Genomic DNA, 27,571 nt, shown 5'->3' with positions numbered 1-27,571 from the left:
TTCCCTGTAGGCAAAAAGCAGATACGGGAGCCACTGATCCCAATCGTCACTTTTGTCCACAACAAACTTACGCAGCATTTGTTTCAGAGTTTGATTGAAGCGTTCTGTTAACCCGTCAGTTTGTGGGTGATAAGGGGTGGTTCTTACTCCCTTTATACCCAACAGTTTATACACTTGTTTTAATAGCTCTGACATAAAGTTAGATCCTTGATCTGTGACTATGCTTTTAGGAAAACCTACTCTAGAAAACAGTTGAATAAGGGAGGAAGCTACCGCTCTAGCCTTAATGGATTTAAGGGGAAAAACCTCTGGATACTTTGTGGAGTAGTCTGAAATGACCAACATATATCGGTTTCCTGCCTTGGTCCTCTCTAGTGGCCCAACAATATCCATACCTAGCTGATCAAAAGGTACCCCAATAATGGGCAGAGGCTTAAGAGGTGCCCTAGGAGGGACCCGCAGAGAAGTCTGTTGACACTGTGGACAAGTTTTACAGTACGTGGCTATGTCCTTCCTCATACCTGGCCAATAAAAGTGACGCATGATTCGTGCTGTTGTCTTATGTCTACCTAAATGGCCTGCCCAAGGTACCGAATGACCCAAAGAAAGGACTAATTCCCTACCCTCCCTGGGGACTACCAACTGCGGCTCAGGACTCCATTTACGAAACAAAACCCCATTGCGGAGGCAAAAGACTCCCTGACTACCTTCCACCTCTGGCTGGCCTGCTAGTGATCTCTCCTCCACCCACTTGTACAATGGACCGACTACATTATCATCTTTCTATAATTGTACTATGTCTCGAGGTACTTTATAACCCAATGTATTCTCAGGGACAGGTTCCACTTCACTCACCACTGTATGTCGAAACTTTTCACGCTTCCTCTGACTCCTGGACTTCCGCGTCTTTCCTGGCTTTTCTTCCAGTTCTGCCTCAAAAAAAGGTAAAGCTCCTAGTAATCCTACCTCCTCCTCACTACTCTTGCCCATGGCCCGGGTAATAGCTGCATTGCAACTCTGCAAAGGAAGGAGATCAAACAAAACAGGCAGATCTTGACCCAGCACCATAGGGTATGGCAACTCCGGTGAAAGGCCTACTTCTAACAGAAAAGATTGTCCATGTACCTTTACATAAACATCAGCTGTAGGATAGTACCTTTCATCACCATGAACACATTTAATTGCTACTGGAGATCTTAGGTTCCACAGATGGACTGGCACTAACTCTGCTTTGACCAATGTCTGCATACTTCCAGTGTCCACCATAGCACTTACTTCCTGTCCATTCAAACACACCGTCACATGATGCAATGAAATCTTTGCTATACAAGTAGGGTCATCAGGTCTAGGTACTCCACACAAATTTGCCTGTGTGGAAGGTCTATTAGGGCACCTAGGCTTAGTATGCCCCTCCTGTCCACACTGATAGCACACAATAGTTTTGATGTTAGCACTCAGTTTCCCACTAAGACCACCATTATCACCCACAAACTTACCTCCCGTCATACTTGTCTTTGGGGGTGATACAGATCTCTTACTGGGTCTTTTGGGGTCTTTGAATGTTTTCCATTGATTGTACGACCAGGGTTGACCTCGTCTCCGTGCTGCGACAAACACATCTGCAAGCTCTGCAGCCTTTGCTGCTGACTCTGGGTTGTGCTCTTTTACCCATGTTTGAAGCTCTGGAGCCAGCACCCGAAGATATTGCTCCAAGATAATCATCTCCGCAACTTCCTCCTTACTCCGATTCTGTGGCTGAATCCACTTGTTAAAATTGTCCTTAAGACGTCCATATAGCTCCTTAGGGGACTCATCAGCTCTTACATCTGTGGACCGAAACCTCAAACGATAGGACTCAGGATTAATATCGTATTTCTTTAAAACAGCTGTTTTCACTTCATCATAGACAAGAGATTCATTAATATCCATGTTCACATAAGCACTACGAGCTTTGCCCGTAAGTAACGGCACTAACCTCACAGCCCAGTCAGTTCTCGGCCATCGGCATGCAGCGGCTATCCGCTCAAAAGTCGTAAGGAAATGCTCCACATCATCGTCTTCATTAAGCGGCTGTAGACGTGGCTCTGCCATAGCCCTTGGCTGTTCTACAACTTGACCAACAACGGATGGTGAGCCCCGAGCATCTCTCTGCTCACTCCCTTGATTCGAAGGGGTATACTGCAACCCAGCTGGATGAACATCAGTTGGTGTAGTTCTCGTATGTACCTCTTCCTGAAGAAGAGTGAACTGATGTTGAAGAGCCCTCCATCTATTCTCCTGCCTCGCTGTCTCCTGGTCAAGTCGTTCATCTCTCTCTTGCTGCATTTTCATGTGTGCTCTGAACATGTCTCGTACCTCTTCAACTGTAACATTCTGTGAGCCACCTGCAACTGTTAGACCCTCACCGTCAGCTCCTCCTGTAGCTGACGCCCCCATCTCATCACTCTTTACAGCTCTCTTCGGCCCCATTTCGACCAATGAAGTAGGGGTGGAAAAAGAAGAAAAAAAAACGTTCACTGCTGCCCCCTACTGGCACATCCCACCGCTGCCACCAAATTGTGATAGATGTGACCAGTAAAGGAAAAGGAACACGGAGGCAGCAGGCTACTGCAAACGTTTAGGGGTTTATTTCCACAGAATGGGGTTACAAAAGTAAAGCAAATGTTGACCCAACTGAGGTAAACCAAACATACCAAAAATAAATAAAATAAAATACAAACAAAAAAACATACACTAAAGATAAGTCACTGCATTTGCCTCTCAAACAGTTACAGAGGTCTAGGGTCTACAGGACCTGTTCTCTCACAGAACACTACTGACTCATACAGAAACAATTAACAAATTTATACATTGATGGCCAGCACCACTAACACAAAAAGGGGAATACACAGACATATAATGGCCATTACATACAATCAACAAATATGAAAACATCAAATATACATTGTAGCGACAATGGGTAGAAAGCAACCACCAACTAATCTTCTTTTTGAATATTAATTCAAATTCTCTACTTCTCGATGACTGAGGGGGGGAGATTTGTTCAGAACGTCTCATGATCATCACCGGTCTGACTAATTGAAGGAGCCCCCGGCACTAACACATAACTGGTCAATGGCTAGCTTTGTGGCCTAATACGGACTGGTTAAGATAAAGACAGTGTCCGCACATTCCAGAGTCAAATCACCAAGACCAGAGCCATAAGTCACCCATCCCGGTGCCAGAGAGTCTGCAAAAGACCCTTTAGAAGAAGAATCGACACCAGCAGATGTTACTGAAACCCCCGACAACATTCCTGAACACCTCCTCATTAAGACCTCTGAACAAACAGAGTTCTGTCTCTTCACCAGAGAACTGATTCTTATCAATAACTATACATAAAATCATTCAAGAACAATTTTCAATGGACTCATGATCAAACAATCATGCAACTACCTAATCCTGGGTTGTTTCCACCACTTATATGTATATTTTAATAAGATAATATGTTTTGATCCCATTTAATTCAGGTAATAGTTATTATATTAACTATTAGAAGGAGTGAATGAATGAAAGTGTGTACTGTTTCATATCAATGCTATCTTACGAACACAACTAGCAAGATGGCTTGAATGATATCGGTGTAATATGTTTTGATCTTCTTTTAATTAGAAATCATGTCTAAACTGTGGCCCCTGTTCTCTCTGTTAGTAAGGAGAGCACAGATAAGCATGATTTACGATCAGAACTGAAAAGAACGTCACCTCCTAAATTCAGCCAGTGTCTAATTGGCCAGAACTCATCCTGGAGGTTGGACAAAATTTTAGTTTAAAACCTTAGACCCAAAAACAAAGCTCTCGCTCTCGCTCTCTCTCTCTCTCGCTGCTCTCTCTCGCTCTCTCTCTCGCTGCTCTCGAAGCTCTCTCTCTCTCTATAGGAACCATGTAAACGCGCAAACGAAATAACCCAAATCAAGATCTGAAGAACATGGGTTAAATAGCTTCATTCAAGCCATCATCATCTACTCTCAATTTCCTTTCTTTTCTTAGTTTCATTTCTTTTCCGTTGTGAGTGTCGGTTCTAAGTTAAGTTTTGCGACAAGATTTCGAGCCACGTTTCTTCTGCAAAGCCAGCTTCAAACAAAGACTTTCATTCCGCCAGCACACCACGTGACTGACCCCGTGATCCAGACATCAGGCACGAGGAGACCGAACGGACCGGGAAAACCCCTTTCACGCAACAAAAAGGGAATCCCCAAAAGCAAATACGCAAGTACCTCCATGCAGGCTAAAATCTTAACTGGTGTATTTATATAACTTTAATAACCTGCCTAAAACGATAGAAGGGTTAAATTAATGATTGATGGTTTGTTCAGGTCATGTCTAGTGTATATGGAATCGTGAGATTTCATCCTTTCACTCTTAAACCCACTCTTTCCTCACTCTATCCCTTTCTGCAACGCGTATGAATGTGTATGTGTGTGTGTGCGTGTGTTTGTGTTGGATATTAGCTTTATGTGTTAGTAGTCTATATAATCAATAAAGTATTGTTTGTATTTAAAAGAGATTACTCGTGTGTGCTTATCAGATTTATTGTCTTGAACTTCGATTTAAGTTACCTATGCTGTTACCCTTAATTTACTTCGTAATTTATTGTTAGCTGGGGATTAATTCTTTCTTGACCAGGAAGATATTATATTTCCTAGAGTTAATACTTGTTTATGCTTTCTGTTCATTGGATGAACTGATAAAATGATCATACTATTGATTCTGCTACAGTAAATTCTGAAGATAATTAAAAATAATTAAAATATTAATTATTGGTCATATTCCGTTATGAATAATAATTAATAATATTTATACGTGGGCGTATAAACGCTACATTAAATGGTGGAGAAGAATGCGGGAAGTTTAACCTAAATTGTAAGCATATACGAAGTAATTATATTTTCATAGTATGCGAAGGGAGAGATCCGAACCTCCGAGTCTGTGTGTAGCCTATGACGTATGCAGCGAGCGCCGCGCGCCCTGTTTGAATGAATGTGAATACACAGAGAGAGCTGTTACTCTAGTCTAGGCTGCCTGCCTATTTTTATTTTATTTTAAACTGCAGTAAAATAACCCAAGATATAAGATCTCACACAATGATAAGGTAAGGATTGAGCGTGTCCCTCAATTTCTGAAATACTTAGCTTAAGACGTCTGCGTGTTCCAGAGTCTTTCAAATAGCTATAACGTTATGTGTGTTTGTATCAGTCAGAGAGCTGAATGAAATTAAAACTGCAGTAATTAAAATAACCATGTAAAGGACGGATGAGCGTGTTCCTCGTCTAACGTTCCTTATTTATCTGATTGTCACTCAGTGCGTGTTCCACTGCAAGGACGAATATTCTCCTCACAGATTAGTCTTTATTTCTCAGGTTGTCCGTGCGTGTCCCACGGCAATCCCCGTGATAAACTATAAGCTTATCTGTGTCAGTTCAATTAATTCTCGCGTAAACACTGCGTATGTCCGAGTGTAGTTGAATAGGAATTATTTAAAGTTGTGTTCAAGTAAAGCTTGACGTTGAAACTTAACCAACAGTTAGGAACCCTGTTGTTGTTGTGTGCTCAGATAACATTGCACAGAGACGATCCGCCGAGATCGCTATTGTTCCATCTATTACAGCGCAAAGCTGCCCTTTAAAGTTAATCTCACTCTTAAACAACTGAGTGAAGCCCCACGTCGTAAAAACTACGAGTGGTGTCCTTTATTTGTATTTTTGAAATGCGCCGACATTTCACGTAATATGATCGACGTGCATATTCTTTGAACATTGTTGAAATGTGCCGACATTTCATGTAACATGCATTACTGTTTACAAACTGCAATTCACATGTTTGCCCACTAGCGTTGTTTTGTCGCCATAGTTACAATCGTGACACGGAAGTCTTAACCAACGCTTCCGGGGGAACTCTGACCCTCGCATGATCAGAGCCACAGCAAAGCCCTGACCACAGTGTAAACAAACCCTTTGGTGGCTAAGCTAGCTGCTAACCCTTGGCTAAGCTAACCTAACCTAGGCAGTTGTTTACAGTGAGGCCTATATGCTAAAGCCTTAAGCATTATTTACGTTTGTCATTTGTATTAACATCAGTGGTTAAATACAGTGTCTGTTTGAACAACGTTAAAGTGATTTAACCATTTAAACACCTTGATTTTTACACCTGTTGGTCTTTTCTTCTTTCTTATTTTACCTGTCTAATATTTTAATTACCCATATTTTCCGTGAAAAGGAAATTTCGTTTGGAATTATTAATTTCGTTTACCTGCATTTTACTTGAAAAAGAAAATACTGGTTTATGATTATTAATTGTCAAATTCTAATTTGATTTAAAAAAGGAAATTAAAATTGAAAATCTATTTTTCTAAACAGGTAATTTCTAATGATTTCTAGATTTATTTTTAATAAATCTAATTTCATAATTTTCATAATTTCTAAATTACTCTTTTAGATTTAATCACTTAAGGTGAATACGTTTTGAACTTTGAAAGTTAAGTAAACTTATTCAACCCACATTTCCCTATTTCAAATATTGTTAGACTCCTACTTGCTCATTTATTGTTATTGCGTTGTAACCTCCTTCTCAAGTTGTGGTTATAAACTTAACCATTCTATTTTACCCATTTACCTCTTTTTGTCGCTGTGGAGCGACACACCTGAGCCTCAATAGGAGACATTGGTATCTCACTACAAGTTTCAAATAAATCAGAGATAACCCTCTCTTTACAAAGCTTTATTTTTGAATGTTTAGTTGGCTGGCAACTATCAATTCTATACTTGTAGTTCGACAAAGGCTCCAGAGCCATTTGTGGATCCAATCTCCTTCCCTCCTTTCCTTCTTACATCCTTCCTGTTCTGTCCTGATTTCCCATCCTTCACATTTGTAGGAAACAAACCTGGAAGAACCATCAATCGAGTCTAAAGAAAGAGAAAGATAATTTTTCCAAAGAAAACAATTATTAGGTATTTGATTTGTAATCAAACCCTCTCTTGTTCTCCATACTCTCTCTGTCTTTGTAAACGCAATTTACAATTTAACATCTTATCCAAGATCAATTAACAGAGACCAGTGTTGAGCAACCGTCGCCTTCATAGCATCCCAGCTGTAAGCGGTCCAACTGACGGTGTGTGGTGTCAATCCTGTAAAACTCGGAAAAAGGTATCAGCATTATTATTGTATTATTTTTCCTTGTAAACATAAGCAATAATATTGTTTACCTTTCTGGAAACAGATTCTCACCGATAGGAAGCATTTACGAGAAAAATAATATTTCTCCTACTTAAGAATTTTCTTTCTTGTTTTATTGAAATTGGTTTTAACCTCTCTCTCTTTTTTCCCCTTACTCAGTTGAGTGACACATCACGAGTTTAAACCAGCTTTTCAAAAAAAAAAATCCTTTCAATTGAGATTTGTTTTAACCTTTTTCTCTCTTTCCCTCACTTAGTTGAGTGACAAAGTTTCCACATCACTAACCTACCTGTCTACACTGAGACCAACACTTAGACATTACAACACTTCACTATTGTTGTACAGTCACTGAAACGACACTTAGCTGTTCAACCACATATAGGCTTACACCCCACACAGATCTGTGTCAGTCTCTTCACCCCAGCGTGCCAACATGTCGTGGACAACAAACCCCACTGACGTGGACGCCTGGCTCGGAGGCATTGCAGACTGCCTCACACCAAAGACATTTGAACTGTTATTATTTTTAATAATAATCATAACGCTGAGAAGATTCCTGACACATGATTCAAGCCAGAATCAGAACCACAACCACGCGGAACTAACCAAGATTATCTGTTCCCTAAGCAATGCCTTCACAGCCCAGCTGACACTAAGCGACAAGCACATCACCCACCTTCAGGAGGAGCTGACACGTGCCCAGAGCCGCATAGACAAGCTGGAAGTGAAAGTCCAGGACGACTTCAAGCTTCAGACCACTGAGTTCCTGAGAGAGCTGATGCACACTCAACTCTGCACTGACCAGCTCAAAGTGAAAGCTCAAGTCGAACTCGAAGTGCCCGACAAAGTGAAGCAAGAAACAAAGAAGCAAGTTTACAAGCTCCAAGAAGCCCTTGCAGTCACTGAACGTGACAAACAAGAATTAAAGACTGTCCAGAAGCACCTGGTAAACCAACTCCAGTCTGCTGAACACCAGCTAGAGAAAGCTAAAGCTGACATTAAAGTCAAGAACTCTAAGATCATTGCTCTGAAAGACCCCCTGGAAAGGTGCAGTGCTGAAATCGACCATCTGACCCAACAGCGAGATGACGTCAACGACGAGCTCTACGCGGTCAGAGATGAACTCCAGCACATTTTCAAACAGAAACCAGAGCCAAGAAGGGAGAGACCTCCCTCAGCATCACCACTGCTGAGCAGAACAGAGTCCTCCATCCAAGAACTGGCATACAGTGAAAGAAGTGAATGGCCACAACCCGAAAGGTCACCAGCCTTCACCACAGAACTGTTCACTGCCAACAAACAAAGAGAGCTCATTCAGGCAGACTCCAAAGCTGCACAGGGGATGACCTGTAAAGATCTCAACCAGCTGGTTAAGAGTATCACTCAGTTCAACCTGAACTCCACGGAGGGCCCAGACATCCAGGCCCACATCCGAGATATCAACTTCCACCTAGAGGTGAGACCACATGTGACTGACAGAGACAGGTTTTACATCCTCAGATCGACATCCACTCCAAAGGTACGAAGCTTCCTAGACCGACAACCTGCTCATGTCAAGTCAAACTACCAGCTGCTATGTGAGACACTGATTAAAGAATTCACAGGCCCAGAGTCGGAACATGGTGTGTTAATCGCTTTGGAAACTAAACAAGGTCGGCAAGAGACTCCTCAAGCCTACTACCACCGTTTTCGACAAGCCTTCTTTGGTGCACATAACTCACCTGAACATGAAGAGGATGTGAATTTCAAAAACCTCTTCCTGAGAAATCTGCACCCCGGATTGAGTTATTATCTTGGTCTCGAGGCCTGCGCAGACACAATGACAATTCAACAGCTGCGTGACCTGACACACAAGGCCCACATCAAACAGAAGAGGTCCTCAAAGAAAGGTTTGAAAACATCCACAATTTCAAACTCCTTCAGCCAAGACACAAGCCTTGCACTGGAAGACAACCAGTGGCATGACAACACCACAGTTCTTCGTAAGAAGCACAGAGAACGTGACTCCCATGCCGATGACAGCTACCACACCAACCGCATGGAAAAGACATGGAACCAGCCACGCTTCTCAGGAAACCCACCTCGGCACCACTCAGTTAAGCACAGCACTGAGTATGCCCAATAACAAGACAGTTTACCCTCAAAAGACATGGAGCCACTAATGAGGCAACGGGAAGTGTTCCTAGAAAGCAGGCTGAACACGGATGACCAACAAGATGAGTCAAAATTTGCTATGACTAGCGATGGAACGGAAGACCCACGACTCATCTGATACACCTTCATAATGAAGATGACAACCACTTGTTCTACAACAACACAGAACAAAGTGGTCTCTCACAGTCAACCACTGACAAACACCCAGAGGTACCAGAAAACACCATCCTGGTTACCCATCACTCATAAAGAAACCACCAAACGAGCTCCAACTCAAGAACCATGTGTGTGCTACAGCAACAACAGTAAGCACAGAAGATCAGAAAGGCTGTCACAACCAGAAGGCATCATCGGAGGAATGCAACAACGGAGACCAAGTTTCGCACTACAGCTTCACGCATCCATGCCAAACTACCTCCCCATGTCTGCCAGAGAACTTCCTGCCTTACTGGTTTGACCCCCAGCAGATCACAGAAGATCCTTTCTCCAAGGCAAAGAGGCAACAAGCTCATCAAAGCTAAGCCATCAAGCAAAGGGGGGAGCAAAACAGACTGAAACAGATCTGACCATACATACATACATACATACATGCATGCATACATGCATACACTACACAACACCCCTAACATACTCACTAACATATAGAAGTTAACCACCTCTACCGTGCAAAACACGCAACAAACATGTTTTCTCCCACAGGTAAAAACTAACTTCAGAAACTAGCTTAACAACGTAGCTACACTTACCATAGGAAACATGGTAACTACCCATCCAACAAGTACACCTGAGAACACCTCTCATTACATCGTGATACCTGACACCTTAGCTGCGCAACAGTAGTTATAAGTCATACCAGGAACACTCAACTGCTTTGTTTTGTTTTACCTCTTCCTTCCTTTCCTTCTTCTTTTATTAGGTAAAATGCCTGTCCACCCTATAAGGGTCAAGGTCGCAATAATAGGATTGACACACCACGCCTAATATTTGTAAGTCACCTTAAAACGAATGTGAGCCAGAGAACTCCCTGCATCATTCGTATCACAAATTGAAAGGTAAATTGGTCCAAACCTAGAACAATTTAGAAGAGAATAAAACAAACAAATCAAATTTAATCACAAAATTGATTAATCACCGTCCCAAAACGAACTAGGATAACGGTCCTAAGATTGAACTAAACTTTATTCAACGTGATTAACTACATTGAGAGAGTGAACCTGTTTATGCCTAGGTAATCTAATGTCCTGCACCAGTAAAGTGACCAGTCATGGAGGTGTTGTCTTGTTGTTTGCTGTGTGTGTTTGCTTCCTCTACCCATTTCTCCAGCGTTCACCGATGTCTTCTACTCAACACATCGTCGAACGGAGGGGGGATATGTAGCGACAATGGGTAGAAAGCAACCACCAACTAATCTTCTTTTTGAATATTAATTCAAATTCTCTACTTCTCGATGACTGAGGGGGGGAGATTTGTCCAGAACGTCTCATGATCATCACCGGTCTGACTAATTGAAGGAGCCCCCGGCACTAACACATAACTGGTCAATGGCTAGCTTTGTGGCCTAATACGGACTGGTTAAGATAAAGACAGTGTCCGCACATTCCAGAGTCAAATCACCAAGACCAGAGCCATAAGTCACCCATCCCGGTGCCAGAGAGTCTGCAAAAGACCCTTTAGAAGAAGAATCGACACCAGCAGATGTTACTGAAACCCCCGACAACATTCCTGAACACCTCCTCATTAAGACCTCTGAACAAACAGAGTTCTGTCTCTTCACCAGAGAACTGATTCTTATCAATAACTATACATAAAATCATTCAAGAACAATTTTCAATGGACTCATGATCAAACAATCATGCAACTACCTAATCCTGGGTTGTTTCCACCACTTATATGTATATTTTAATAAGATAATATGTTTTGATCCCATTTAATTCAGGTAATAGTTATTATATTAACTATTAGAAGGAGTGAATGAATGAAAGTGTGTACTGTTTCATATCAATGCTATCTTACGAACACAACTAGCAAGATGGCTTGAATGATATCGGTGTAATATGTTTTGATCTTCTTTTAATTAGAAATCATGTCTAAACTGTGGCCCCTGTTCTCTCTGTTAGTAAGGAGAGCACAGATAAGCATGATTTACGATCAGAACTGAAAAGAACGTCACCTCCTAAATTCAGCCAGTGTCTAATTGGCCAGAACTCATCCTGGAGGTTGGACAAAATTTTAGTTTAAAACCTTAGACCCAAAAACAAAGCTCTCGCTCTCGCTCTCTCTCTCTCTCGCTGCTCTCTCTCGCTCTCTCTCTCGCTGCTCTCGAAGCTCTCTCTCTCTCTATAGGAACCATGTAAACGCGCAAACGAAATAACCCAAATCAAGATCTGAAGAACATGGGTTAAATAGCTTCATTCAAGCCATCATCATCTACTCTCAATTTCCTTTCTTTTCTTAGTTTCATTTCTTTTCCGTTGTGAGTGTCGGTTCTAAGTTAAGTTTTGCGACAAGATTTCGAGCCACGTTTCTTCTGCAAAGCCAGCTTCAAACAAAGACTTTCATTCCGCCAGCACACCACGTGACTGACCCCGTGATCCAGACATCAGGCACGAGGAGACCGAACGGACCGGGAAAACCCCTTTCACGCAACAAAAAGGGAATCCCCAAAAGCAAATACGCAAGTACCTCCATGCAGGCTAAAATCTTAACTGGTGTATTTATATAACTTTAATAACCTGCCTAAAACGATAGAAGGGTTAAATTAATGATTGATGGTTTGTTCAGGTCATGTCTAGTGTATATGGAATCGTGAGATTTCATCCTTTCACTCTTAAACCCACTCTTTCCTCACTCTATCCCTTTCTGCAACGCGTATGAATGTGTATGTGTGTGTGTGCGTGTGTTTGTGTTAGATATTAGCTTTATGTGTTAGTAGTCTATATAATCAATAAAGTATTGTTTGTATTTAAAAGAGATTACTCGTGTGTGCTTATCAGATTTATTGTCTTGAACTTCGATTTAAGTTACCTATGCTGTTACCCTTAATTTACTTCGTAATTTATTGTTAGCTGGGGATTAATTCTTTCTTGACCAGGAAGATATTATATTTCCTAGAGTTAATACTTGTTTATGCTTTCTGTTCATTGGATGAACTGATAAAATGATCATACTATTGATTCTGCTACAGTAAATTCTGAAGATAATTAAAAATAATTAAAATATTAATTATTGGTCATATTCCGTTATGAATAATAATTAATAATATTTATACGTGGGCGTATAAACGCTACAACATAAACAAACAGTTCAAATAATACTATGAAATAACTTCACTTAATAAATGTACTTGTACATAAACAACAACAAAAAAGAAGCGAAATAGTCGTTGGAGTTCCCCCAGAGCAGAAACCGGAATGGTCGCGGCCCGATCATTGGCCGGAACCATATATATAGGTCCGATGTTTCCACCCGAACCCCTTTTGACGGTACACCAGCTCACGGGACTCCGAAGGTGTTTCTCAATGTCAAGGATACTTCCTTGGCAGGACTGGTCCTTCCAAGTCACTTCCTTCAGAGGCTAGGCGAGGCTCCTCTTTAGCATTCGGAAAACATGTAAATGGAACAGGCTAGCAAGTGCACGTCAGTGCGTCATTACGTCAGTGAAAATGATAAACAGAGCGTTGCTATGGACGCAGTTCTGTTCACTCAGGCAAAATAATCGTTTTTAAATCAATAAACTCCTTTTTAATCATATTGATTATTTGACTGGTAAGTGTGTTTAAACAGTGCAGGTCAATTTGACCCATAACATAATGGATGTAATTATTTTTTTAAACAAATGTTTGGTAACGTAAATATATTAACATTTGAAAGCATATTGATCCGTTAACGCTCCGACTCCGTTAACGTCCAACATTTTGAATTTTTTGAACAAGATAGCAAAGCTGCGCGCATAGGATTGTGGGTGATTTGAGAGCGCGAAGAGCGCGAAGGCTACACATATGCATCCTTTCCTGTATATGGGATATTTTTCGAACGAAGGACTCAGTCCTTGGTGGAAATTCCGAGGATCCTCGACATTGGAACAGTCCTTCGACGGATGTCGATGACGTAGCATCCTCGAAATTCTGGCTTCCGAGGATCCTTCCTTGACATTGAGAAACGCCTCGACATAAACAGACAAAGGAACGGTAAGAATAAACTCAAACTAAACATTAAAGAGTGTGCGCACTTAACTCCCAATGAAAGTTTAAATAAAGTTTATTAAACCAAATTCTGTTGTTGTGTATTCTTTACTATAAACAAATTCCATTTAATAAAAAAAAAAAACTAACCTGACCCAGGCTCACCAACATCCGCCACATATGGACTATGCTTTTAGTCAGGTCCGAATCTTCAAGATTGTGTAACCCTGTAGGCATTTTTGAGGAAAAGTTGTTATACCACATTTTTAGAAAGTTCAATGTCTCCTGAATAAGGATCCACCGTATAACATTGAAATAAGGGTTCCATTTTCTTGTAATTGTTATTGCAGGGCTCGAGACTAACGGCGTCCTATCGTCCTGGGGACGATAGAAAATGTGTTTAGGACGAACAGAAATATTCTCTAGGACGACAGGACGTTCTACAGGACGAAAGACATTTTTGTATGTGTGTTAATTTATTACTAGCCTATTAGGGTAACTTACTTAGAAAATGTCAAAATTAACCGACCAAGCGCTGACTACAACGGAGCGCGTCTTCTCATGCTGTTACTATAGTTACTATCACTGGCCGGCTACTCACCCGGAGACTTGTTTTGCGGTACATCTATCACATGGCTTATTTTCACAGACAAAAACGAGACGATAACTAAATAAAAACTAGTTTTGAATGACAAAAACCATGACGAAAATCTATTGACATTTTCGTCAACGAATAAAAACTAGACAAAAATGTTAGATAGTGACGATTTGGGAAGCGATCCAGTCAGAAATGAAAGCTCTAACATTAAGTTCTGCCAGGAAGACTTAATTGTTACGTCACTCTACTTTTTATCTATCCAATCACATTCCAACACTTGTGGTATATAAGATCGGTACTTACTCATGTTTGAGTTCGCAGATGCTGACGCTTCAATTCACCACCATCCTCCCCACCTCCTCCAAATTGAATCCTTCCCTCATCCTCCTCACCACCACCACCAGGATGGTCCCTTCCATACCTCACGGGGGTCGGCTGCGCCCCTGCCTTGATCTTCAGGCAGGATATGCAGAGTCCGGACCCTCAGATTACGAGCTACGGACGGGGCCTACGCCAAAGAACTTTATTGCTTGCTGGGTTGCTAATAAATGGTTAATTGTCACAGTATTTAGTCTCCCGAGTCTTTCTGGTAGAACTGATGTCCTGCGTTTGTGGTAGATGCGCACATTTGTACTGTAACGTGCTGATCTACCCAGCGGCACACGGGTTGACATGCGCTGCATGTCTCATAAAACGTTAAAAAATGTAAACGCCTGGGAGAATGAGTAGAGCAGACATATAGATCTGAATAAGCTGTATTCAGTACGGTTTTCTGTGCGCACACACCTGATCCGAAGTGTGCAGCCATGCACATAGACACCTATACAGCGCGTGAGTACTGAATTGAGCTCTCTTTCGTGTCTGAATGGACAAATACACAACATTATGTCGAAATGTCCGTTTCCTATTCACGTAAACTATGTTGGTTATGTCTTAAACAGTTTTGAGTGTATCGGATGTGCATCAGCGCACGTCACTGGACATGATCCGATGTCTTAAAGTGACAGTGGGTAATTAACCTAATGCGGTCTGTGTAATGATCAAGCAACAAAAGAAAAAGAGAAAAGCATTCACTGCTCGTTAATAGGTTTAATAATAATTCATTATATTTAATTCATACAAATAAATATGTCTGCTGCTTGAAAGAATAAAGAATGATGATATTTTTGAGATATGTTGTCACCAGTATTTATTTGTTATTTTTTAATCCAACCAACTCCAAAACGTTTTGAGCTGTATGTATTTTTATCTTAATTTTCGTATATGTAAAAAAAAAAAAAGAATTCTGCATGAGTACAAAAAAGCATACTGTACACTCCTGTTATTTTTTATTAAATCTGTTTTTTACCTGTTTACAGATAATTACTTTGAATGGAGCTAAATAAATATAATACTATATATCATAAACATTTTAATGGTGTTTTTGTTATGTGACTAACAACTAACAACTATAGATGATAATAACAAAGTACAGAAACAACATGTTTATTTTGGGACGGTTGACATTCACTTTAGGACGGTTCAAATCGTTTTTCAGGACGGTTCCAGGACGGAGGTGAAAAAAGTTAGTCTGGAGCCCTGTGTTATTGAAACAATAGGTGCATTATTCACAGCCGAAACACTGCAGGTGGATAGGGTAACATTTTTAAGTTATAGATATCACCATAAAACCTTTCCAGTTTTTCACTTACATAGAGACAGATGTTTTTCAGGACGGTTCCAGGACGGAGGTGAAAAAAGTTAGTCTGGAGCCCTGTGTTATTGAAACAATAGGTGCATTATTCACAGCCGAAACACTACAGGTGGATAGGGTAAAATTTTTAAGTTATAGATATCACCATAAAACCTTTCCAGTTTTTCACATACATAGAGACAGACATTTTTTGTATTACAAGTTTTCTGAAATGTCATGTTTACATATGCAAATGAGGCATACCAGTATATATATATATATATATATATATATATAAAATTCGAGGGGCAGGCATACCAGTACGCGGTTCTCCCTTTCGGGCTAGCCCTGTCTCCTCGTGTCTTCACGAAGGTTGTCGAGGCAGCCCTTGTTTCTCTCGACGACTGGCTGATCCTAGCTCACTCTCGAGACAAGGTTTGCGAACACAGGGACCTAGTGCTCCGGCACCTAGCTTGTCTGGGCCTTCGGGTCAACTGGGAGAAGAGCAAACTCTGCTCCGTGCAGAGGATCTCTTTTCTCGGTATGGAAATCGACTCGGTCACCATGTGCGCGCAGCTTACGAGCGAGCGCGCGCAGTCACTGCTAACTTGCCTTCGTCAGTTCGAGGGCAAGAGTGCGGTTCCACTGAAACTATTTCAGAGGCTCCTGGGGCATATGGCATCCACAGCCGCAGTAACGTCGCTCGGTTTGCTTCATATGAGACCGCTTCGCGATCAAGGCACACTCCGAGTCCCAGTGACTTCGACCTGCCGTCAGACCTTCACCCCGTGGACGAACCTCAGTTTTCTATGGGCTGGAATGCCCATAGAACGAGTTTCCTGGCATGTTGTTATATCAACAGATGCCTCCACAATGGGCTGGGGTGCCATGTGCAATGGACATGCTGCCGCGGGCTCCTGGACAAGACCCCAGCGCCTTTGGCATGTCAATTGCCTCGAGTTGCAGGCTGTACGTCTCGCCCTGCACCGCTTCTGTGCGTTGCTCAGGGGTCAGCACGTATTAGTCCGATCAGACAATACCGCCACAGTAGCGTACATCAACCGACAAGGTGGTCTGCGCTCCCGTCGTATGTCGCAACTCGCCCGCCACCTCCTCATATGGAGTCAGAAGCATCTGAGGTCGCTTCGAGCCATTTATATCCCGGGAGACCTGAACCGTGCAGCCAGTCTGTCTCGGTTTCGGCCTCTCGCTGGAGAATGGAGACTCCATCCCCAGTCGGTTCAGCTGATTTGGGATCAGTTCGGGGACGCACAGGTAGATCTGTTTGCCTCCCACGACTCGTCCCACTGCGACCTGTTTTATTCTCTGACCGAGGGCACGCTCGGCACGGATGCACTGGCGCACAGCTGGCCGCGGGGCCTCTGCAAGTATGCGTTTCCCCCAGTGAGCCTTCTTGCGCAGACTTTGCGCAAGATCAGGGAGGACGAGGAGCAAGTAATTTTGGTTGCCCCGTACTGGCACAACCGCACCTGGTTCCAAGAACTAGTACTCCTCGCGACAGCACCTCCCTGGCCAATTCCTCTGAGAAAGAACCTGCTTTCTCAGGGACGGGGCACCCTATGGCACCCTCGTCCCAATCTTTGAAATCTCCATGTGTGGTTCCTGGACGGGACGAGGCAGGTTTGAGTACAGGGTGGCTACCATCACTTCCGCTAGAGCATTGTCCACGAGACATGCCTATGCATTGAAGTGGAACCTCTTCGTCAACTGGTGTTCTTCTAAACTTCAAGAACCCACGAAAGGCCCGATCAGTGTCGTGCTTTCCTTCCTGCAAGAAGGGTTGGAGCGAAGGCTGTCTCCCTCCACCCTGAAAGTGTATGGTGCCGCCATTGCAACACATCATGATGCAGTTGATGGTAAGTCCATTGGAAAGCACGACCTGATCATCAGTTTCCTTAGAGGAGCGAGGAGACTGAATCCTCCTCGCCCTCCTCTCGTTCCCTCTTGGGACCTCTCAGTGGTTTTAACTTCTCTGCAGAGTGCTCCCTTTGAGCCTCTGCAATCAGTGGAGCTTAAGTTCCTGTCAATGAAGACAGTGCTCCTGGTTGCATTGGCCTCCATCAAGAGGGTAGGGGACCTGCAGGCATTTTTGGGTTGACGAAGCGTGCCTGGAATTTGGACCGGCTAACTCTTACGTGATCCTGAGACCCCGGCCTGGATATGTGCCCAAGGTTCCCACCACACCCTTTCGAGACCAGGTGGTGAACCTGCAAGCGCTGCCCTCGGAGGAGGCAGACCCAGCCTTGGCACTGCTCTGTCCAGTACGCACCCTCCATGCTTACGTAGACAGAACGCAGTGTTTCAGGACTTCAGACCAGCTCTTTGTCTGTCATGGTGGGAAGCTGAAGGGAAAGGCTCTCTCCAAGCAAAGGTTGTCTCACTGGATAGTGGACGCCATTGCTTTGGCTTACCAGCAGCAAGGTCGACCATGCCCCCTTGGTGTGACGGCCCACTCCACCCGGAGTGTGGCATCCTCTTGGGCTCTAGCGCATGGCGCCTCGCTAACAGACATCTGTAGAGCTGCAGGCTGGGCGACACCTAACACGGCCTCTGGGCGACCCCCACATGTGTAGTCCACTGTAAGCCTCTCTGAGCATGTGTCTTTCCCTCGGCAAGCCACCATGCCACCCCTGGGTTTGAAATATTCCACCTGCGGCTGGACACCCCAGTGATTCTCAATATGCAGCCCCCTGGGGGTCATGTGTATTCCAAGTTCCCCCCTTCGGGCTGGGCATAATTGCATATTTCCACTGATATATGCTTCCCAGTGTACCTTGGTACCTTGGCATAATTCCAGCAGCCATTAAAAACTGTCCCTTTCATGTTAATGATGTTTTTTCATTGTTTACATGTTTAAATATTCTGAGAATGCATAGTTTAGTTATAATGTTTAATGTTTAAACTGCAATAAATGCATTAAAACGTTTTTTTTTTTGGCAGCCATTTTGTTTTTATTGTTTATGCCAAAACAGTGATGTTTACAACTTGTTATACGGCAGAAATGGATTCAGCACCTAAAAATCATATAGAAACAACACTTGAAGTACTTTTCCTCAAAAATGCCTACTGCATCTTATCCAGGGCTATTTATCTATTTTGGGACTCGGCTATTTTATTATCATTAAAAAAATCCCTAACACATGCATCATCTTCTGCCTATATTTCTAAACTGCTTCAACAGTGCTGCTCTGTCATCAACATGTTAAGCCCACCCTGACTTTTTTTAATCATAGTCATGGAGAGCAAATAAAAATGTTCTAGTGGTATGTATTCTTGTGGACTAGTGATGGGGACGAGACCGCCTATGCCGAGTCCGAGTCAAGACCGAGTCTTTGAAGGGTCGAGTCCGAGTCAAGACCGAGTCTTTGAAGGGTCGAGTCCGAGTCAAGACCGAGTCTTTGAAGGAACAAGTCCGAGTCGAGTCCGAGAAAGCAGAAATCGGTCTCGAGACCGGACTCACTAGGTACTCACGGACTTACTACATCACTAGGTAACGCAGTGCTGTTTCACTTGGTCTACACTATCACACTAAACTGCATTTGAGTGCATTGAAAGTTCTAATGTTATTCTATGTGTTAGTTTGTTGGCTGTATGATAGTGATGAGTCGTTCATGAAAGATCCGTTCATTGCGCCTGTCACGTGACAATGATTTCTTAATTCAGAATATGATCGAGATTGCATAGGTGGATGTGTTCGGGGAATTTGCCTGTTAAAAGTATAACATTTAAAGCCCCTTAAATGAACTAAGTGACTTGAAAAAAGATTCGTTCATTTTGATGAACGAGATCGAACAAGAGAGTCAGTAAAATGATCCGAACTTCCCATCACTACTGTATGAGACTAGCAGTAAGCTAGATCAACATTAAAATAACATACTGATCATAAAAAGGCCTACCCAAATTAAACTGCATGCTGTTCTTGAACCATTTGGAGTATATGCATGGTATTGGTCTCTTTTGAAAGGGGACACTTTGAGGTTTGTTCCCAAACAGTCAGAATCACTGTAAGTCTCACTGGTATTGAGTAATAGAACTTTGAACACACTAAAAAAGAGGGAAAAAATTTCCGCCTAACTTTTTTTTTGTAAAAAGATGCCTGCAGATAACTATAGCTGGGAGGTATTAGCTGGAAAACACAGTGGGATAACAGCATGAAGCCTTACCAAGCCCAATTTAAATGTTGATAACACAACCTAAGCTAATGAGTGTTTTACACAGGTTTATCTAAGTTTATGTCTAGGCGCTCCCCAAAAAAGGCCACTTGGAGACTCCAAATGACACTTTGTAACCACAGACACATACCATGCTGCTATTCTTGAATGCTTTACTGTACAGGCATAATTTTGGGCTCTAATGAAAGGTTACACTTAGAGCTATTCTATTCCTTATTCAGATTCACTGTAAATAATTGTTGACACATAGTAACTGAAGCATAAACACATTATATTGTTTTTTTGCCATTCTTGAAACTGAAATTTGTGCAAATAACAATACAAAACAAGTGTTATGGTATTAAAATATTGTTTAATATTAGTATTTTATACACTACATATATATCAAACTATTAACAAATTTATGATTAGGTTTTTCTTTGGTTATTGAACCTCTCTAGGAAGGTGAAGGATAGGGTTCCTCTCTTGATGTCCATCATATGGCTTTCTGCTGACTCCCATTCTTCATCCAGTTCAATGTCAGATGTTTTTCTGTGATATAAAAAAAGCAAAAAAACAAATAATTTACATCTTTTATGTATTGTGTACTATTTTATACACACACACACACACACACACACACACACACACACACACACACACACACACACACACACACACACACACACACACACACACACACGTGGATAAAGACAAACAGGGACATAAACAACGATACACGCACACCTCATAACAATAACAAGAGCGCTAAAAGCACCAAACACACACAAACAAACACGGACAAACACAAACCCGTGGATAAAGACACACAAACCCGTGGATAAAGACACACAAACCCGTGGATAAAGACACACAAACCCGTGGATAAAGACACACAGGGACATAAACAACGATACACGCACACCTCATAACAATAACAAGAGCGCTAAAAGCACCAAACACACACAAACAAACACGGACAAACACAAACCTGTGGATAAAGACACACAGGGACATAAACAAACTGATAAATGTACAACACAACAGTAACATGAGCGCTCAATGCACACATACGCTTGAGGACGAGCTTAGCCATCACCATCTCAAAACAGTGAAACACAAACATAAGATACTCAGAAAAACACGTAAAATATGTTATATAGTATAAAAAAACACTTACTTGTCGAAAGAGACGATTTCCCATCAAAATAGCCTTCCTCCAAAGTCATATGTCATTTGCTACAGCGTACGCAGTTTTGCGCACGGGCGCACGGATCCACAACAACCATTTGCGCATCGTCATTGCTGACCGTGTGTGGATTCCTCCCACTAAAAATGCATATCAATGTCTTCAGGAGATCATTGGCTATTAGAAAAGTCAGTCATTTTCTAACATTGCTCCAATTGGAGTAGCCAAATGTCTGTCAAAGCGAAGGATGGACCGTGTCCCTAATGCACGGTGACTGGCTCAAGCTGGAGGAAAAACCCCCCTTGAACACCGTGATTCGCTGAAATCCGCTGTCACTCAAAAGTTCAGGGGTCAGCGGCCATTTTGAAGTCAAAATAGCTGTATTATTGACATGTAATTTGAAGATTTACCATAGTATGTTCGATAGTTGTGAGAGCTCTGTCGGCTAACTTGGAATGCTACTATTCACAGTAAGTGGATGTTTATTGATATATAAATGTGTTATGGACTAAATACTTCGCTAAATTGATTGTATGGAGCCTTTACAGTAGTGATGGCAAAATGAGGCTTCCTGAACCACTGAGACCTCGCAGGCCATTGCTTCAGCTAAAGGTTCATTACTCGAAGCTTCATTCAACATTGCTCACTAGTGACACCTAGCGACTGTGCAAAGAAATAGCAGACAAATGAATTCATTCTGAACCATCATTTTCTTCTCGCTGTTAATGTCTGTAACCTTTCATTTGCAATAATAAAAAGACCTGAGCAGACATTTTTGCCTGAGTATAAAATAAAATATGTATTTTTCTCTGTCTGAATTTACTTGTGCAGAGACAACTGTCACACACAGTTCATTAATTATTCATAAATTGTTTGGATAGTGACAGTATGAACAACAAAAGTGAGATTGCGTTGAGTGCAGTGCTTATGGTGGAGGGAGTGTAATAAAGTAAACTGCAACAGAAAAGTGTGGGGTGGGAAAGATGAATAATTGTTTCTGGGTTGTTTAGTGCATTGAACTGTTACTAGTTTTAGTGCAGTGTTGTGCTTATGGGACTGGGGATATAGAGGAGCAAACTACAACACTGCAGTTTGAGGTGGGTGAAGGAAGAATTACAAATGATTTTTATTGAGGAACAGAATCTTTTCAAGTGTGTTGGGGTTTAGACGATTCCTCTTCTTGGACAAAACCTCTCCAGCCTTGGAAAAGATCCTTTCACATGGAACAGAGGATGCAGGTAAACATAAAAACACCAGTGCCAGCTGATATAAATGAGGATACATCAGCTTGTGTTGAGCCCAATATACTAGTGGATCCTCAGATCTTGTGAGATTCACTTCTGTTAAATATCGGTCCACTTCTACAGTAGCATCTGCTGTTGCACTTGAGCTCCTTCTGCTGTGATGAACCGTGCTATCCAGCAGATGCCAAAGGTCACCTAATAATAAAGGAACAAAGAAAAAAAAAATCCATTAATAATGGTTCACAGTACTAAACACTAATGTGAACATTCACACAACAAAGACATATACTACTTACTGTTGTTTGAAGATTGACCTGCTTCTGAAGAGGCTGGCAGCTGAGCTGGGGGTGTGTTGGTGGAAACAGAATGGAGACCAGAACTTCTGATAACAGTAGCGCATTCAGATTTTAGTCTTGATACCGCATCTTGCAGTTTCCCTTGACTTAAGAATCCCAGCTTTTTGAATCTGGGATCCAATAACGTGGGCATGGTCATCACACTTATTGATTCCAAATTGACTGCATGTTCCCTGACCCTCCGTACAAGGCTGTCACCCAGCTGCTTTGTTAGATTTGAATTGAGGCCTTCTAGCTTGCTCGTTACAGCGTGATTAAGCATCTTCATCATTGGTATCACTTTGGAGGCAGACACCCTTTTCTCTGCCGAAAGCTCTACAGTAGCCTGGTGGAAAGGACCAAGAACATCTAAAGCCTCCTGGACTGCCTCATACTCCAGGGCTGTAGGAGGGGTGACGTCAGTCTTTAGAGAGGCCAGGGCTGCCCCCACTGGCTCTCTCAGCTGATAGAGACGTTCCAGCATGTTAAAAGTGCTGTTCCAGCGAGTGTCCACTTCAATTATCATTTTCAGAACTGGTCTCCCCATCTGCTCCTGTACTTGGGCCAGTCTCTCTTTTGCTGTAGTGCTGGTTCGGAAATAGGTCACAAGTTTCTTACATTTAGATCGAATGTCGTTGAAGGTGCTGATGTCATCAAAAGATTTCCTCACAATAAGGTTTAGAGCATGTGCAATGCATATTGCATGCCTAACATTCAATGACCTCACACATGCTATCATGTTGGCTGCAGCATCAGTTACCAGGCACTTCACTTTATCCTTTATGCCCCACTCCTCCATGAGCTTGATATGTCCAGCAGCCAAGTTCTCAGCAGTATGGCTGTTAGGGAAATGCTCTACACCTAATAACATAGTGCAGAGCTTGTCATTGTCATCTATAAAATGGCAAGTAACTGCTAGGTAGGCATCCATGTTTAGGGATGTCCACATGTCCGAGGTAAGGCTTATAGCCACAACTTTCTGCAGCTGCTCTCTGGCCTTCTCCTTAGCCTCCTTATATTTATGATCAACCATGACCTTCGAAGCCTGTGAATAAAAATAAATGCTGAAAATAAATACTCTTACTTTTAACTTGTTAAATAATGATGAACCACTTTATTAATCACATACCTTTCGCGTTGGGATAACATAAGTGGGATCCAACACATGCAGGAGCTCCCTAAACCCATCATCATCCACAATGGAAAAGGGTTGGGAGTCCTTGATGACCATGTTCACCAGGGCCTCATTCACCATTTCTTTTTTGGAATCTATAATAAAATACTGTACAATGCAGGTGTATTGTAGGAGACTAAAATAATTTTTAAATGTTGTTTAAAAAAAAAAAAAATATATATATATATATATATTATTATCAATTACTTTGACTACTGTGTGGATTGGTAGTAGTTTGTGCATGCTCATGCAGTGCTCGATAATGCCTGAGCATGGAGGAGGTGTTATTGCTGTATGTCAGCTCCTTTAGGCACAGCAAGCATTTCACCTTGAAACATAAATTAATAGACATGAAATATAATACAGTTATATAGTGAGGATAATTTTAATATCAAGACAGAATTTTGTTTTATAATAATAATACATATAACTTATTCTTCTGACCAACCATTTAAAAAAACTCCCAGACTGGGGAGGTTTTCCTCTTTCTTGCTGGCTCCATTACAAGGAAAAAGGTCACAAAAGCAAACAAATCCAAAAGGGCAATCCAAATCAAAAAGCAGTCCAGTCCAGGTCCAAAAATCCAAAGCAATCCAAATAATCTTATGTAATTAATATAATACTATAATATACTATAATTAACAATAACAATATACTATAACTAATCTAACCTGATATAATGTAATAATATATAACCCTAACACAGATATGACAATAACGACGATGACACAACTCTCTAACTCTCTAACTCTGACTCTCTGACTCTCTGATTCTACTACAACTGATTCTACAACTCCTGACAACACCCACAAAGAGGCGCGAGTTTCGAACCCCTTTTATCCGGAAGCGACACTCAGACCGAACCGATGACGTATCCACACAAACCGAGGCCTCGTTTGTCATCAGTCACGTGATTTTCACTTAAACAATACAAGCCTCGAATCGCGGCTTCATCTGGCACGCCCATTTTTTCTCGACACAAGCTCCGATGCCTCGGTTCATATGTCACATCACTACTTTACAGTGTAACTAAACCATTGTTGTTGCAATGTAATGGATCAGTGGACGAACAGAAGGCTTTTTAGGCAAGTGTCTTCCACTTCCTGTTTGTTTATTTGGCTGTTGGTGGTCTGACAAAGACACAGATTGTACCCGCTGTGTTTATTGTATCCTAAAATGGCTTATATCGTTAGAATCACAAGAATCTCAGCTTTCCATAGATATGCGTTTTTTTTTTTTTTTGTCTTTCATAAAGTTAACCCTTCAAAACACCCAATGTCCCGCGGGCGACCCGTCGGAACGCTATCTGGCTAACATTTCATCATGTTGACCTATATAACATTGATTAGTTTTATGTACATTTGCTTACCTGTCTAATAAAGTACATGCAAAGAGTACATACATACAAAGTACAAAGTACATACATGCGTCTCTGTCAAGTCGAAGTTAGTCGCGGACATGGAGCTCTTGGCATCTCGAAAACGCCACACTGATATTGATCCTTGTTTTAGTTCCCTTTTGTCCCAAAGTCTGCTTGCCATGGTCCATAATGTTTGAAGGAAACAACAACAGCGTGCCGCTAGACGTAACGCAGTTGTCCACGTCTGTCGACATGGTTACTATGGCAGTACGTATGAGCGGAAACCAGGGATAACGCGGATATTACGTCATTGACATGCGACAATGACCAGGGACGAGCCATTATTTAAAATATGAATTTCTCTGAAATTGCAAATGTTTGGGAACTTTTGGGATATTGTAAGTACACAACTGCAGGAAATATATCACACTGTGCAAGTGATCTTTGGATATTTTATTACAAAAATCTTACATATTGTACCTTTAAGAGTATTTGAGTGAATTCTACCAAATTAATGTTCATGTTGTCTGAACCACTTCTGCTGTAAATGGAAAGCCAATATGCTATGGCAAGGCAGCAGTCTACAGGCTATACACAACTGAAGTCAGTTCAAATCTTTTTTCCCAAATTCCTTACAAATGACAGTGATTAACAGCTAAAACTCTAAATGTTATGGCCCAAATAAGAGAGAATTTTTTATTGTCACTATGTATTTATATATATATATATATATATATATATATATATATATATATATATATATATATATATAATATCTGATTTATAATGCAATTTTTTTTTAAATAAAATAAACAACAGTTTAATATCAATAATAAAAACTCCAAACCCTTGATTATATTTTATAAAAAATTAAATATGAGTATTTTTCTTACATAAACGCATGGCTTCACTTCAGAAGGCCTTTATTAACCACCTGGAGCCATTTGGATTACTTTTATAATGGATGGATGCACTTTTTTGGGCTTCAAAACTTTCTCCAGCCATTCACTCTCATAATAAAGCTTGGAGAAGACATTACCTTTTTTAATTTAACTCAGATTGTATTCGTCTGAAAGAAGATTGTCATATACACCTAGGATGGCTTCAGGGTAAATCATGGGCTAATTTTCATTTTTTGGTGAACTATCCCTTAAGGTCCTGATGTTTGCAGCACCACTGTCATTGGTCTCATCCACAACGGTGACGAATCTGCATACAGACAGGAGGTTGAACAACCGGCTGTCTGGTGCAGTCATAACAACCTGGAGCTTGGTGTGGCCAGTCATGCAAATTCCACACACCAATTTCATTGGCCTTTTCTTAAGTATATGAGGGTTTTTTTGGGCTCCCAAGACTGACCCCTAATGTCGTCACTTGACATGAATGGAGATTACAATAGTAACCAAGACGTTCTTCCCTACATTAGTTTGTGTTCCTGCTGCTTCAATATAAAACTTACCTGCGTTTGAGTCTCTCTGTCACCCTCTCCTACCTAAATAGTATGGTTTTTGCTTTGGAAATAGGCTTATTCAAGTAAGAATTGTCCACCATTATAGAGTTTAGTAACAAAGCACAGTTCCTCAACTATGCCTGGGACCTATACCCATAGCACATTTTTTATCTGGCCCAGCTCCGTTTCACAGAACCCCATTTCCCTCGGCCCACATACCGCAAAGAATGACGGCCCTGTAGTGGCTCAGATCCGGACTGAAGACATGGACCACACATGGGCCAACACTAGCCCAAGTCTCAGCCATTTAATAACCATAACAGGGCATGAACTGGGCCAGAATTGGTTTTAATAGTGGCACCACCTCTCAGCCATTAATAAACCATATCAACACCAGCTTTTAACCAGACCCTCATCCATTTAATAACCCACAACTGGCCCTGAAAAGAGACAGAATAGGTTTTATTCTTGGTACAAATTCTCAGCCTTAAGTAAACCAAAACACAGCCAAACCTGGCATAAAATAATTGTTATATTTTATACATTGTACACTTCTTTATATTTTTTTACAGTACTTGCCATTATTTGTTTTGTTAAATATTTTGGTAACATTGTATGTAAACACAATCATTTTAAGAATAAAAATGTAATAAAATGTTCTATAAGACAAATGTACCAGACAGACAGTGTAATAAAAAAAAAAAATATATATATTCCAGAAAATGTCAAAAAGCAGTAACAAAGAAGTCCAAATGATGACGTGTAGCATCTGATTTCCTCTCTGGTGGTATACAGTAGTTTTGTGAGATCCATTCTTTGATGGCATTTCTC

The sequence above is a fragment of the Rutilus rutilus genome, assembly GCF_951802725.1.
Source record: "Rutilus rutilus genome assembly, chromosome: 11".
Classification (NCBI taxonomy): Eukaryota; Metazoa; Chordata; class Actinopteri; order Cypriniformes; family Leuciscidae; genus Rutilus; species Rutilus rutilus.
The sequence above is the reverse complement of the archived record's forward strand: the minus strand, read 5'-3'. Positions refer to the sequence as shown.